The 12,985-nt window shown below is 54.8% G+C and overlaps 1 long non-coding RNA gene across 1 annotated transcript; it reads right to left on the reverse strand.

Moving 5' to 3' along the window:
- Nucleotides 1-54: 54 nt before the first annotated feature.
- On the reverse strand, nucleotides 55-9,513 carry LOC120388887. The gene is made up of 3 exons (XR_005590663.1): nucleotides 9,142-9,513; nucleotides 7,679-7,838; nucleotides 55-299 (listed from the first exon to the last, which is right to left on the reverse strand). It is a non-coding gene; the product is annotated as an uncharacterized LOC120388887 (long non-coding RNA).
- Nucleotides 9,514-12,985: the final 3,472 nt, after the last annotated feature.

Here is a 12,985-nt window from a genome sequence, read left to right on the forward strand (position 1 = left end):
CACTAGTGACACCCCGAAGTACTTAAGTATGATAAGTCAGGGTATGTTTTCATAAATATACCCTTTTAAAAGGACTACAGCAATATCCTAGAATACTACAACACCCCGAAATACTTCAGTAACACTACGATAACCTGGAGTGTTTTCCTACAGGCACCTGTCCAAAAATGCTACAGTAATAGGCTAAAATACTTCAGTAGCATTAACCTGAGCTTTCAGTCACTGTTGTAGCAGGATATGAGGATACCTTTGTAAAGTGAAATGTTCCAGCATTCTTCAATACAGCACGGTCACAAATACTGTAATAAATAGAATCAGTCACCGTTGGTTAGAACCAAAAATCGGAGTTATTTTTAAGTCCTTAACACAAAACCATTTTGGTTTTCCTGACATGTCTAATTTTTGGGGAAATTTTTGTAAAGAGACTTTTCACGAACCCCCTTTCCCCCAATTTCAGCTTGCCATGTTTTCATCCAGCCCCTTTGGACTGGCCGGCTTCCTGGCAAGGTGGACTAGATTAGGCAGCATCAAAAAATGTATTTTCCTGAAATTGGCCATTTTTAAAAAAAATACCAAAAATGATTATTATTGTTATTTGCTGTAGAGCCCAGTTGTGGCCCAGGACCCCCTTGTGCCAGGTGCTGTACGTTTTTATTACTATTAGGTATATGATGGGAGCATCTGGGAGTCCCAGTCATGGACCAGATCTGCCGTGGACACAGAATAGAAAGACAGTGGCTGCCACTATTAAAAACACTACCCAGGCAATTAGGAAGATGAAAAATCTGTCAGTTTCCAAATGTGACTGGACAATAACACCTTCCAAATTTTCCAAATCCCAGTGAAATTTACACAACATTCCCCCGCCTCCCCTGTCAGAGCTAACGCTAGAGTGAGATGTGGCATTTGGGGCTAACACGTTACAGTGCTGTGGTGTTTTGGATGATGCTTGCAGAATGCTAGGATACCCGAATCAAAAATACTACAGCATCCCTCACCAAGCTCGCCCCAAATACTGCAGCAATGTTACTACGAAGGGCACCATATTCAGACTATTACTCAACAACGCTGGAGTATTTTGGATCCTCCCTGTACAGTGCTAGGAGGTGCTTCTAAAAATACCATAGCATTGTTCATTGACCCAGCAAAACGCTGCAGTAACGTTACGATGAATTGTAGCGTGTTAGGACTAGTACCCGACAGTGCTGTAGTGTTTGGGATCATCAACAGAATGCTTTAAGTCTACTGTTATGCTCCGCTATTCGTCAGTGATACTGGTGTATTTGGGGGTCATTCCTGTAGAATGTGGCAAGATGCCCTCATAAAAGACCCCTCTTGCAAATCATTACTCCAGCACTCGCCAGTAAGATCGCAAAATGCTGTAGTAAAAGGTGCAGCATTTGGCGGGGTTGTTACTCAAATACCGGAGTGTTTGTGGCTCATCAGTAAAGGCAGTGAGGCCGAATGGATAGAGAATTGGAGTAGAACTGGGCTCTGTTCCCAGCTCGGCCTGCTGGGGGACATTGGGCTGCCCAGCCCTGTGCCTCAGTTTCCCCATTTGTATAATGGGCATAAAAGTAGCGACCGCTTCTGCAGAGCACTTTGAGCTCTACAGAAGAAATGGGCTATACAAAAACTAGGTGGTATTTACTGTGCAAAGCAAACCCTTAGAAAATACTAGTGTTCACCAGGACGCCCCAAAATACTGCAGCAAGGTGTAGCATCTTGGGGCTAATATGGAGTATTCCAGGCCATTCCTGAGGGGATCCGTTCCCTATGCGGCATCTATCTGAAAAAGACCCGACCGTTTTTTTGAAGTGCCAAACTTTTTATTTATAGAGAACATGCAGCTATTAAAAAAGTGGGGTGGGTGACGTTTTTAGATGTTCTACAAGATTTAAAAAAAAAATTAAAAAAGGGAAAAAAATAGAATAGAAAAAGAGACATAAACGATAGATCGTGTTAGCGGATCTGAACCCTGGGTCCTTTCTTAGCGGCTTTTAAAGAAAATTAAATAAAATAATAAAAAAAATAGCATAATAAACTAAAAGAGAGAGTCCTAGGGCCAGGCTGTCCAAGGGCTTTATGCACCTATCGGCATCTTTAGGTGCCTAAAGCCCTTGGGCAACCTGGGCCCAGGTCTCTCAGCGACTAGGAAGTGAGACATCTCCGTCGACAACGGTTTGCTGGCCCCGTTGCGTCCCGCCTCGTGGCTCCAGTGTCTTGTATCCTGCCCCCCCCGGCCCTGCTGCTACCTTGTGGCACAGGAGGTGGGGGCCAGGGCTGCACTCTGCGGGCTGCACTTTCACTCGGGGTGTTGAGCTGCCGGAGGGGAGTTGGGGCCACTCTTAACTCGGGTGCCTCAAGGGTGCGGGGACCGGAGGAGGGTGGCAGAGGCTGTAATTTATGAGTCGGGGAGATGAGCGAGGGGCCCTTGGAAATCAACCTGGGGCTGCTGTCGGTGCTGGCCGGGGGCTGCTTGGAAGCGGGAGAGCTGGCCTGCCTGCCACGCATGGGGCGCCAGCTGGCCCCTCTAGCCATGAGGTGAGCCCCTGGCGGCCCCTCTAGTTTAGGCTTTGTCTAGTCCCGATGCCTCCATGTGCTTCAAATCCAGGACTGGGGGGGGGGGGCGGAGGGGGAAGGGAAGGTTCCAATTCCCCATTGGCATGTGGGGGGGCTTTGGGGAGATCAGCCCCCTGCCCAATCAGTGCAGAAGCCACCTCTTCCTCCCCAGGTCCCTCCCAGGCCAGACGCTGCCGGCGGACGGAGGCTGGGCCCCCCCTCTCCCATTTCCCACCCTTCCCCCCATCTAAACAGCAGCGGTTCTTGAATGTGATGGTTCCCTCCTGGACCCGCTCCCCCCCCCCACCCCATTCTGGCTCCAGGAGCCTTCGCAGTGCCAAATGGAAGTCGTCTTTCCTCTTCCCCATCCTGCTCAGAAGGGCAGCAGCGGTGGAGGCAGAGCCAGGCTGTCCCCGCTATCCCCGGCCTCCACCCTCAGCGGAGCGTGGGGGGGCGCTCTCGGGGCAGGAGGGCGAATCTGATTGGCTGAGCCCCGGCGCCCTCCCCTCCTTACCCCTCTTGTATTTAAAGGCAATAAAGTCTGAGACTCAAACAGGAGGGGCAGGAGTTGGGGGGGGGGAAGCTGGTGGGATTTGCTCTGAGCCCGATCCGGGTCCCCCTGTGCTGTGCGTGAACTCTTTAGGACACGGCATCTCTCTGGGAGTGTACCACGCGCCCCGGGGTGGGGGGGGGGCAGGATCTCAGCTGGGAGGGGGGGACAGACACCCCTGTCTTGTTTCCATTTGCTCACCAGTACCTGTTCCCTCGCATTTACCATGTCACTGTTTGAGCTCCCAGGACGTGATATTGACCAGAGCAGAAGGAGGCACCAACACCTTTCTCCCCGACCCCTGTGTTTGTCTCTCGTGCCTCCTCTCTCCAGTGCCAAGCAGCTCCCGATCATCCTAACTCCCTTTTAATTTCTGTCCGGACATCCATTCGGAGCACCCCTCCATACACATCGATGAGTTCAGACACACTCGCAACACACAAATCTCTATAAATATATATAGGCCGACTATATATATCTATATATCAAAAAGCTAATCAGCGAGGGACTAAAGACACAGTAGCCGGCTACCTCGGGACTGCTTTTCTAAATCCACACTCATCTTCTGTGCATCGAGAACATTTCTAAGCTGGTTGCTTTTCAGAGACAACCTGTCACCAAACTCTGCCTCATCTGAACGGGATTCATCTCGAATTTTTGTCGCTGCTGCGGAGAGCCATCCTGTTTCCAACCACCGTCTCCTGAACTTCTGACCTCCACCCCACCCTCATCTTGAACTTTTTAACGCCCCACTCCTCCCCACCCCCCTTTTCTGTGTCCATCAAATCTGTTTTCTGGATTCCCCCCCCATCTTCCATGTTAAAAAGACCAACAAAGCAATTCTATATCTCATAATTCTCTTTCTAGAGCTATAGATATAGAAAGGAAGTGAAGCAAAGACTGTTGAATGGCCGCACGTCGGCTATTAACCTGGACGATCAGAGATCATCTCATTTTTCCCAGGGGTGGGGAATGTTTTCCCCCCTTCCCTTTAATCTCATTGCTTCATTGTAAATACTCAGTTTTGTTCAATTGTCAGAGGGGGAAACATTTTGTGTTCGATGTCCAAGAGGAGCTGGTGCATAAAAATGTTGGTGCTTGGACAGCGAGTGTGGGGCGAATCTGGCTCAGAGAGATAGAGGCTCCCGAGGGAAAGGAAGCTTGGCCTGTGACCCTAACCGTCAGCCCCACAGTCATTCCTGCATCAAGTCACTGCAAATGGACTGACGCCAATTTACACCGGCAGCCCTGAGCTCAGCTAGAGGGGTGTCTTGTTCAGCTCCCTGGCGCATCAATAAACCAGCTTCTCAGCTGGGTAAATCCAGCGGGTCTGCTGCTGCCCAGGCGGCTGTGTTGACGGGCCCCAGCTGAGGCTGGTGTATTTATTCTGGGAAAGGCCGGAGGCCCAGGAAGAATAGCTGCCTTCATTTCTTCTCAAGGGGACAGGGAAGCGAGGCGAAGCAGGGACGGCAAAACCCGGCAGGCCTTGCTGACACTCTTCCTGCACCGAAAGTGGGTGGTTTGAGTGGGCGGGGGGCTGGGAGGCAGGACTTTTGGGTTCTGTTCCCAGCTCCCGGAGTTAGGATAGCCTAGGCACTAGACGAGTCGGCGCAGGAAGCCAGGTGTCCGGGGATCTGCTGCCCCTAGGAGGGCAGCAGGGTTTAGTGGATAGAACAGGGGGAAGCAGAGAGGATTCGGCCACTGGGTGACCACCCCAATAGCCATTTCAGCGCCCAAACAACAGACAGATCTAGATGCTTAAGTCAAAGTCAAATGCAAGTTATTTGGCTCCGTAACGGGGCGAAAGTGAAGGGCCTGAGATCTATGATCTCTTCTGGCCTTCAACTCCCTGAATTTTTCTTGGAGGGCAAAGCCCGTCCCAAGGAGACAGCTGATCGCTTCCCCGGCCCCACAGCAGAAGAATTCTGGAACCCTCCAAGCCCAGCACGTTTTATGAAACAGCCTCTGGTCATTTTTTCTCCCTCTCCATTGACTCTCTCTTTAACGACCTATTTATTTGAATCATTCTTTTTTTTTTTTCTGGGTATGGGTGGGGGGTGGGAGGGGGGTGATCTGCTAAAGGGAAGGGTCGAGACTATGTGTCATTGTTTTAACGAGCCAAGACCTCCATTACCATGGCTAAGTAGCGAAATCTGAGTGTTCCGGTAGGTTTGTGTGTGTAAAGTTGTGTATTAACTTGTGCTTAGTGGAGTCAGCATTTTTAGTGCTTAATACTATTAACTCATTTCTGTCATGATAAATGTTCATTCACGGCATCACTTCCGTCTTCTGTTGTCGTTTTTTCTTTGCATTTCACGACACTTTTAACCCATTACTAATGGAGCGAGGCTGGCAGGGTTGGGGGGTGGGGGGAACCGGATCCCCATCCCAGGCCAGGATGTCACTGGGTGGGAGGGGGCGGAGAGAGCAGAGGTAGGCAGTGGGGAGGGGCAAAGCCCCACAGCGGTATTGGTAGCACTCGGGGACAGATTGAATAATGTGTTTCATGCTGCTGATTGGTGCTGTATTGAGGACTCCAGGCCAGATCCTCCATGGGCGGGAATCAGCAGAGCGCCAATGAAGTAGATGATCTGATGCCGATTGACACCGGCTGGGGAACTGGCCCATTGACTCCAACAGCGCTACAACCCATTGACCCCAGCTGGGATCTGGCCCATTGACTCCAATGGAGCTATGGCCCATTGACCCCAGCTGGGATCTGGTCATTGACTCCAATGGAGCTACGGCCCATTGACCCCAGCTGGGATCTGGTCATTGACTCCAATGGAGCTACGGCCCATTGACACCAGCTGGGATCTGGTCATTGACTCCAACGGAGCTACCAACGATTGACACCAGCTGGGATCTGGTCATTGACTCCAATGGAGCTATGGCCAATTGACACCAGCTGGGATCTGGCCCATTGACTACAATGGAGCTATGGCCCATTGACACCAGCTGGCTCCCTCCTCAGCCCAGCAAGGACAGATCCCAGACAGCAGCAGGGCAACCCGCCCCTGCCCTCGCTCCCAGCCATGTGCCCCATGGAACCCCTGTGACGGCTGCCTGCTCTGGGGCTGGGGTTTGTCGCCTGCTGTCTCGGCCTTGGCTGAGGACTCCGCCCCCCAGCTGGTTTTGACCAGACAGAGAGGTGGGTTTTCAGCTGCAGGGCTGGGATCTGAGAGCGCAGGGATGGTGGCTCTGTGCTTTGGTGCCATCCCCATGGCTCTGGCCACAACACAGCCTGGCAAATCCCTGCGTGGGGAGCCCTGATCAGGGCTTCAGTCCCCACCCCTGCCCTCGCCTTTTGTTTCCCCCACATCCCTCCGCCTCCACAGGTACCGCTGAAAACCCAGGGCACCAGTGCCCCTTGGGACAGAGCGGAGAGGAGCCATGCTCCAAGCTCACTCAGCAGCTCCCCCTACAGGTGCCCAGAGGGAGGGGCAGCCCGGTGCTTAAAGCACAGACCCGGGAGGCAGAACTCCTTGGGTTCTCTCCCCAGCTTTGGGAGAGGAGTAAGCCTGGGCTCCAATGCTAGGAGCAAGGAGGGCTGGGAGCTGGGACTCCTGGGCTCTCTCCCCAGCTCTGAGAGGGGAGGGGGGTCTAGTGGTAAGAGCAGGGGGCTGGTAGCCAGGACTCCTGGGTTCTTTCCCAGTTCTGCCACCGACTCCCCATGTGACGGTACCAAGTCACTTCCTTTCTCTGGGCAGGGGCGGGCGGAAGTCATCGCTGATGCTCGCGTGCGTTGGGGAGGCTCAGGGTGGCATTAGAAGCGGTGGGCTGGATAGCTGGTTCCAGTCTCACCTGGTTCATGTCTGGCACGGCTGCCCCCCAGGCTGGAACAAGGAGAGCATGGGCTCCCGAGGGGTGTCACAGGGAACATGGCGGGCAAGGACTCGAGTGAGGGGTACAGGGGCCCTGCCCATTGCTGCTGTCACCATGTGCCACATCCCAGAGCCCTGCAGGGTAGCTCAACCTTCAGCCATGCTCTCTCCCTGGGGACACAGCCTGGTCTAACCCAGCACCCCAGGGGTTTGGAACGGCACCGTGCCCAATCCCCCTGGAGCACAACTCCCAGGTGATCATGTGTCTCTGTCCAGTTACATGTGCAGCCGTGCCAGCCCCCTGGGGTAGGCAGGTGGCAAGTACATCCCTTAGCGCCCGGTGGTGCTGGGGGATCCTTCCCAGCCAGGTCAGCTGGGGTCTTGGTTTGGGGATGCTGGCAGTGGGAATCCAGAGAAGGCAGCAGCCTCGGCGGGTGGGAAAAGCAGGGTCCGGCTCCCCCACCCTCCAGTCCTGGGGGACGGGGGCTTCTGATTGGCAGGAGGGGGGTGAGGAGGAGAGACACCCTCTTGGATGGCAGGCCCATTCCCTCCCGCCTTTGTTCATCCTCATGACTACAATCCCGATTGAGCCCCCTTCTGACACCCCCTCCCACCATTGTTTTTCCATCCAGCATGCAGGGCGGCTCCATCAGCACCTCCCCTCCCCATCTCTGCTGTCTGTGAGCCATCCCGCCCCCCTTCCCCTGCGGTGCCAGCGGGCCGCACCAACACTCACCCCCACCTCGTTTGGGTGCTTATGTCAGACCTGCAAAGTGGGGCGAGGGGGGAATCTCTGACTTCCTCTGCAGCGCCCTGGGGGCTGGCACCCCAGCTGGGCTCTCGATGCCCTGGTGGATTCCATTGCCGTGCAGAATTGAGCCCAGCCAGGGCCGTGCCGCCCCCTGCAGGGCAGAAGGGGAAGACACCCACAATGGGGTCAGTAAAGTGGCCATGGGGGATGTGGGTTATAAAGTCACCAGGCCATCCTGTGACTGGAGGGAACCATAGGTCAGGGGTCGGTGTGGAGATGGAGGTGGGGTGCGGGTGGGTATTTGGGGTAGGATTGAGACTCAGGTGCCATCAGGCCAACGGGCCCAGGGCTGGATTCCCGAGCAGCGGAGAGCCACAGGACAACTGTGCCGGCAGGTGAGTGAAAAGACGCATCCAGGGCTCTGTGGTGCCAAAGCACATGCCCAGCTTCAGACCCACGGGAGTGCAGCTGCCACCGGGGGGCAGCCCACGCCGAGCAACCAGGCCGGAATTTGCCCTAAGACACCAGAAGGAGCCCCTGGGTTTTATGGATGGTGACATTGGAAGTGTCCGGCTCTGTCCCAAAAGGCAGTGCTGGGCCAGAGGGCACTGGGTGGGGAGGTTCTTGGCACCCCTTTCAGCTATGAACCTGGCACTCTGGTGCCAAGATGCCCAGCAATGGGGAAGGGAGCAAGAGACACAGACCCTGCTAAACAGAGTGACCCAGGCCTTCATCTGGGGTAAACTGACTCCACTGACTCCAATGGAGCTACGGCCCATTGACCCCAGCTGGGATCTGGCCCCATTGACTCCAATGGAGCTACGGCCCATTGACACCAGCTGGGATCTGGCCCACTGACTCGAATGGAGCTATGACCCATTGATCCCAGCTGGGATCTGGCCCATTGACTCCAGTGGAGCAAGGTCCATTGACCCCAGCTGGGATCTGGCCCCATTGATTCCAATGGAGCTATGACCCATTGACCCCAGCTGGGATCTGGCCCCACTGACTCCAATGGAGCTATGACCCATTGACCCCAGCTGGGATCTGGCCCATTACTCCAACTGTTAGTCTCAGCGGTGTCGGGTCAGAGCCTCCTCACAGCCATCGGGAGAGACCCCTCCCCCCTCTCCCTGCCCCTGAACTCAGTGGGGCTAATGGGGCATTGGCCATGGTAGGATGGGTCCATTTGGGTGGGAAGGCGGTGCCTGCTGCCCCCTAGTGGTGTCACTGCACGTGGACAAGGCCCAAGTGTTTGGGGGCTGCTTCCTCCCTGCTGCATGGGAGGGGGCTGCAGAGGGGGTCACTCGCATCCTGCTGGTGGGGTGGGGTGGGGTGGGGGGGAGGGCAGGAAGGCAGCCAGACCCCAGGGCTCAGCTAGCCCATTTGGAGAGCCAGGGATCCAAGGGGGCTGGGAATGGACCTAGGAATGCCCCCGGCGGCTTGGCTCTCACCTGGCTGCTGTCTCCATGAAATGAATTCACTGGGGCTCATCCCAAGAAACCCTGGGTGGCTGCCCCCCACCATGGAGAGCAATCTCCAGCGATTGCAGGGAGGGGGGGTCTCCCAGGCCTTGGGGCTGGATTGGGAGTCCTGGAGACTGATTCTTCTGTGTGACCTCCAGACACCCTCCCCTGCCCTCGGGCGCCCCTTCCAGCATGGTGGTGGGGAGCCCAGCCTGCGCTGAGGCTGTCAGAGATGGGGGGGGGTTAAGTGGCACATTGTAAAGTCGGTGCCTGTGGTAGGGACCCCTGTCCCTGGGCCGAGAACCCCCCCAAATTGCTTTGTACATGGGGCACCAAGCGGCTGCCCCTCAGAACCTCACACTGCCCCCTGCTCTTTACCACCCCCCAGCTCACCCCCTGCCCGTGTCCCCTCCCCTGCTCCCCCTCCAGGGAGAACCACCAGCCACAAGCTCCCTCTGGTTGCCCTATGACATCATGGGTGACATCACAAGGAAAGGAACCTTCAGAGGGGGGCCCTGGACACGGAGGGCGACCACGCAGAGGGGCTGGGTCAGGGAGGTGGCAGCTTGGTGGGCAGGTAATAAATTGCCTTGCAGGCCCTGGGGGGAGGTTTCATGGGAGCCCCATCACCTGGGCTGTTCGGAACCAGGCTTGGCCCAGTCCTGGGGAATAGGCTATCAGGCCCTGAGGGAGGGTGTCTCCAGTTCTGCTGGGATCCTGCTCCAGGAGTGGGGTGGGCCCTGAAGGGACATCTCCCTCTCATTCACGGGGATGAGGCTAACGGGGAGGGACCCAAGCCATGGGGGCGGGATGGCCCAATAGGCCGCCTCACCCTCCAACGTCCCTGGTTCTGTTGGTCTCAGACAGGGAGTCACTGGCGGCGGCTGGTCTCGGTGATACGGACATTTGAACCCCAGGGAGCTGGCCCAAGACCCACCTATGTCCTGTCATAGGAGTGGCCAACTGGCCACCAGATTACAGTAGTCTGGGGCCCAGCCGGTGGCCTAAGGGAGAAGAGCTCTGTCCCTGTCCCCACATCAAGCTCAGTGACGTAGGACAGCCAAGGGGCTGGAGCAGAGAGCAGCCCTGGCCTCCCTCCTGGGCAGGAATTCCCATCATTGAATTATTACAGGATCCGAGTCAGCACTGGCTGGGAGGGGAACTCAGCCCCTAGCACCACAGGGTGAGGGAGGGGGCACACACAGGAGAGCACCCCCTACAGCACAGCTCCCCTCTACCTGCAAATCAGGTTCCAGCACCTGGGCTTTTCTTTAAGGTCACCCCTCCACCTGCCAGCCCAAGTAAGCACTGCTTAGCTTGAGAACTGAGAGCTAGCAACTACTGAGGCAAACTCAGAGATGGGCTTCCAGCAGCTCCCTGCTGTGTCCTGGGCCCTGCACGTTTGCTGAAGGATTAGGGGAGACTCGCTCACAGCAGAATAATTGTGGGGGTTCAGGGCTGATCTGACACCCCCCACCTCACCCCACTGTTCTCTGCACAGTGCTCCGGCATGGCTGGGAGGGGCAGCAGCAGGGTGGTTTCCTTGGAGCGGCGCAATCAAGCCCTCGTGAGTATTCCCCCCTCCTGCTCCGGATCCACCGGTGTCCTCAAAGAACCTCAGTTTCCCCTTCTGGCGATAATGGCTCAGACATGGCGGAGGAGGGAGTTATACGGGAACTTTTAACCCGGCTCCCCTACAGCCCTACTTACCTCTGTTCTCTCCCTCCCGGACGACCCTCCCCCAGATGGAGAAGATTAAATCCCTGCAAGTAGCCAACGCCAACCTGCGGTACATGGTGAGTTCTCCAGCCTCGTGGACGCCTGGCTTCTGCCCCGGGAGCAGCCCAGGCTCCCCTCACCCTGCTGGGGGTGGGGTGGGTTTGGTGGGCTCTAGGCTGGCAGCTTTAAGTCATATGCCTGAGTTGTAGCCCCAGAGTGCCAATGCCCAGACAGTTCCGTGGCCAATGCCCAGGCTGGGGGTCAGATCTGGCAGAGCCGGGTGCTCTTCAAGACCGGTAGCAAATGCAGTGGCCGTTCCCCCTGTCGCTAAGCTGGCCTGTCTGCCCTTGTCCCTACAGAATTTGCGGTTGAAGGAGGAGAACGAAGGTGAGAGGATGCAGCCCGACGGGGTCTCCTGGGCCTAGCTGAGGCCTCCAGGTTGGCATGATCAGTAGGCAATGGCCCTGTCTGGGGTGAGAGACGGCGTTGGACTCTGACCAGGGCACCAGACCTCCCTCTGCCTGTGTCCTGGGCTCTCCGGCCCTGCTGTCTGCCAGCACCCACCTGGGGCAGAGACATCAGTGGCCAGCCTGGGTTTGTGGGACTACTCTGGGGGCCCACACAACCACAGCCGTGCCCTGGGTTTGGGTGACTGTCACCCACTGGTGAGTGGGCGTTGCAGGGCACGCGCTGTGCTGATCCGCAGAGGCGAGGAGTCTGTTACACCTCCCAGCTTGAGAGGCTTAGCTGAACTTGCAGCTGCTAGTGCGTTTGGCTCTGGAAGTCCCTGGTCCAAGCCCTGGTATGATGGTAGCGATCATATTCCTACTGAAGGGCCTGAATAACCTTAACTCTGCCCTGGGTTTGGGTTACTATTTCTGAAGCCTACACAACCTTAACTGCAGTTAAGTCTATACATTTACAGTTTATAAGTATCTACACGGGGAACAAATATTTACTAATGCGCTCTTCAGTCTAGCAGAGGAAGGTCTAACACAATCCAATGGCTGGAAGTTGTACTAGACAAATTCAGCCTGGACATCAGGCATCAGCATTGAGCAGTAAGTGTGATTAATCCTTGGAACAATTTACCAAGGGTCATTGTGGATTCTCCATCACTGTTTAAATCAAGATTGGAGAGACAAGGTGGGAGAGGTAATATCTGTTATTGGACCAATACGGTCTCTCTAATACTGTGGGACCAATATGGCTATAACAACACTACATACATCAAGCTGGGATGTTTTTCTAAAATATCTGCTCTAGGAATTATTTGAGGGGAAGTTCTCCTGCTGGGTTATCCAGGGGGTCAGACTAGATGATCACAGTGGTCCCTTCTAGCCTTGGAACCAATGAATCTATGAAGTCTGCCCTTGGGTTTGCATTACTTGCATTACATTATTTTTGGGGCCTCCATAACCTTAACTCTGCCCCTAAATTACTGGCCCATCCCACAGTGGTCAATGGTAGCCTTTCCTTTGCCTCTGACGAGAGCCAAGCCGGGCATCCACCTGCAATTGGATGGGGGATGATTTTGTACCATTAGAGACCTGTACAGAGCACCCTGGAATTCACAGGTGGAACAGATGGAAGTTTGGGATTTCCCTTCCACAGGAGATGCCGACATTTCAAAATTTGAAAACAAACTTTTTTGAAATGTCCCATTGTGTGAAATTTTTAAAAATATAATCACGCCAGGCCAGCCAACGTGCTCCTTTTGGGTAAAATCAGCAGGTTTTGTTCCGATTTTGACCTTTACAAAAATCCATCATGTCAAATATCTCTAAAAAATGGAACGGGAACATTTCTGAAAGGCCCTTGTGGCAACGGGACGAGGTTCGTCTCTTCCGCTCCACAAATATTGTTTTATATTGCAGTATGTTGGTAATTCACAGCTACTATAAAATCAGCCCTGCTGCTGTAAGGACCTTGTCAGAACGTGGCCTTTCCATTTTCTTCTGAAATGAAAGTCTGTCACAATGCGGAGGAAAGGTCCGAGGTGCGAGGGGATTTTCCAACAGACAAACTCTGAGTTGGAAATTTTTTGTAGATTCCTAGATTCTACGGCCAGAAGGGACAGTTGTGATCATCTAGCCCAGTGGGTCTCAACCTT

The sequence above is a fragment of the Mauremys reevesii genome, linkage group 22 (genome assembly GCF_016161935.1).
Source record: "Mauremys reevesii isolate NIE-2019 linkage group 22, ASM1616193v1, whole genome shotgun sequence".
Taxonomy (NCBI): domain Eukaryota; kingdom Metazoa; phylum Chordata; order Testudines; family Geoemydidae; genus Mauremys; species Mauremys reevesii.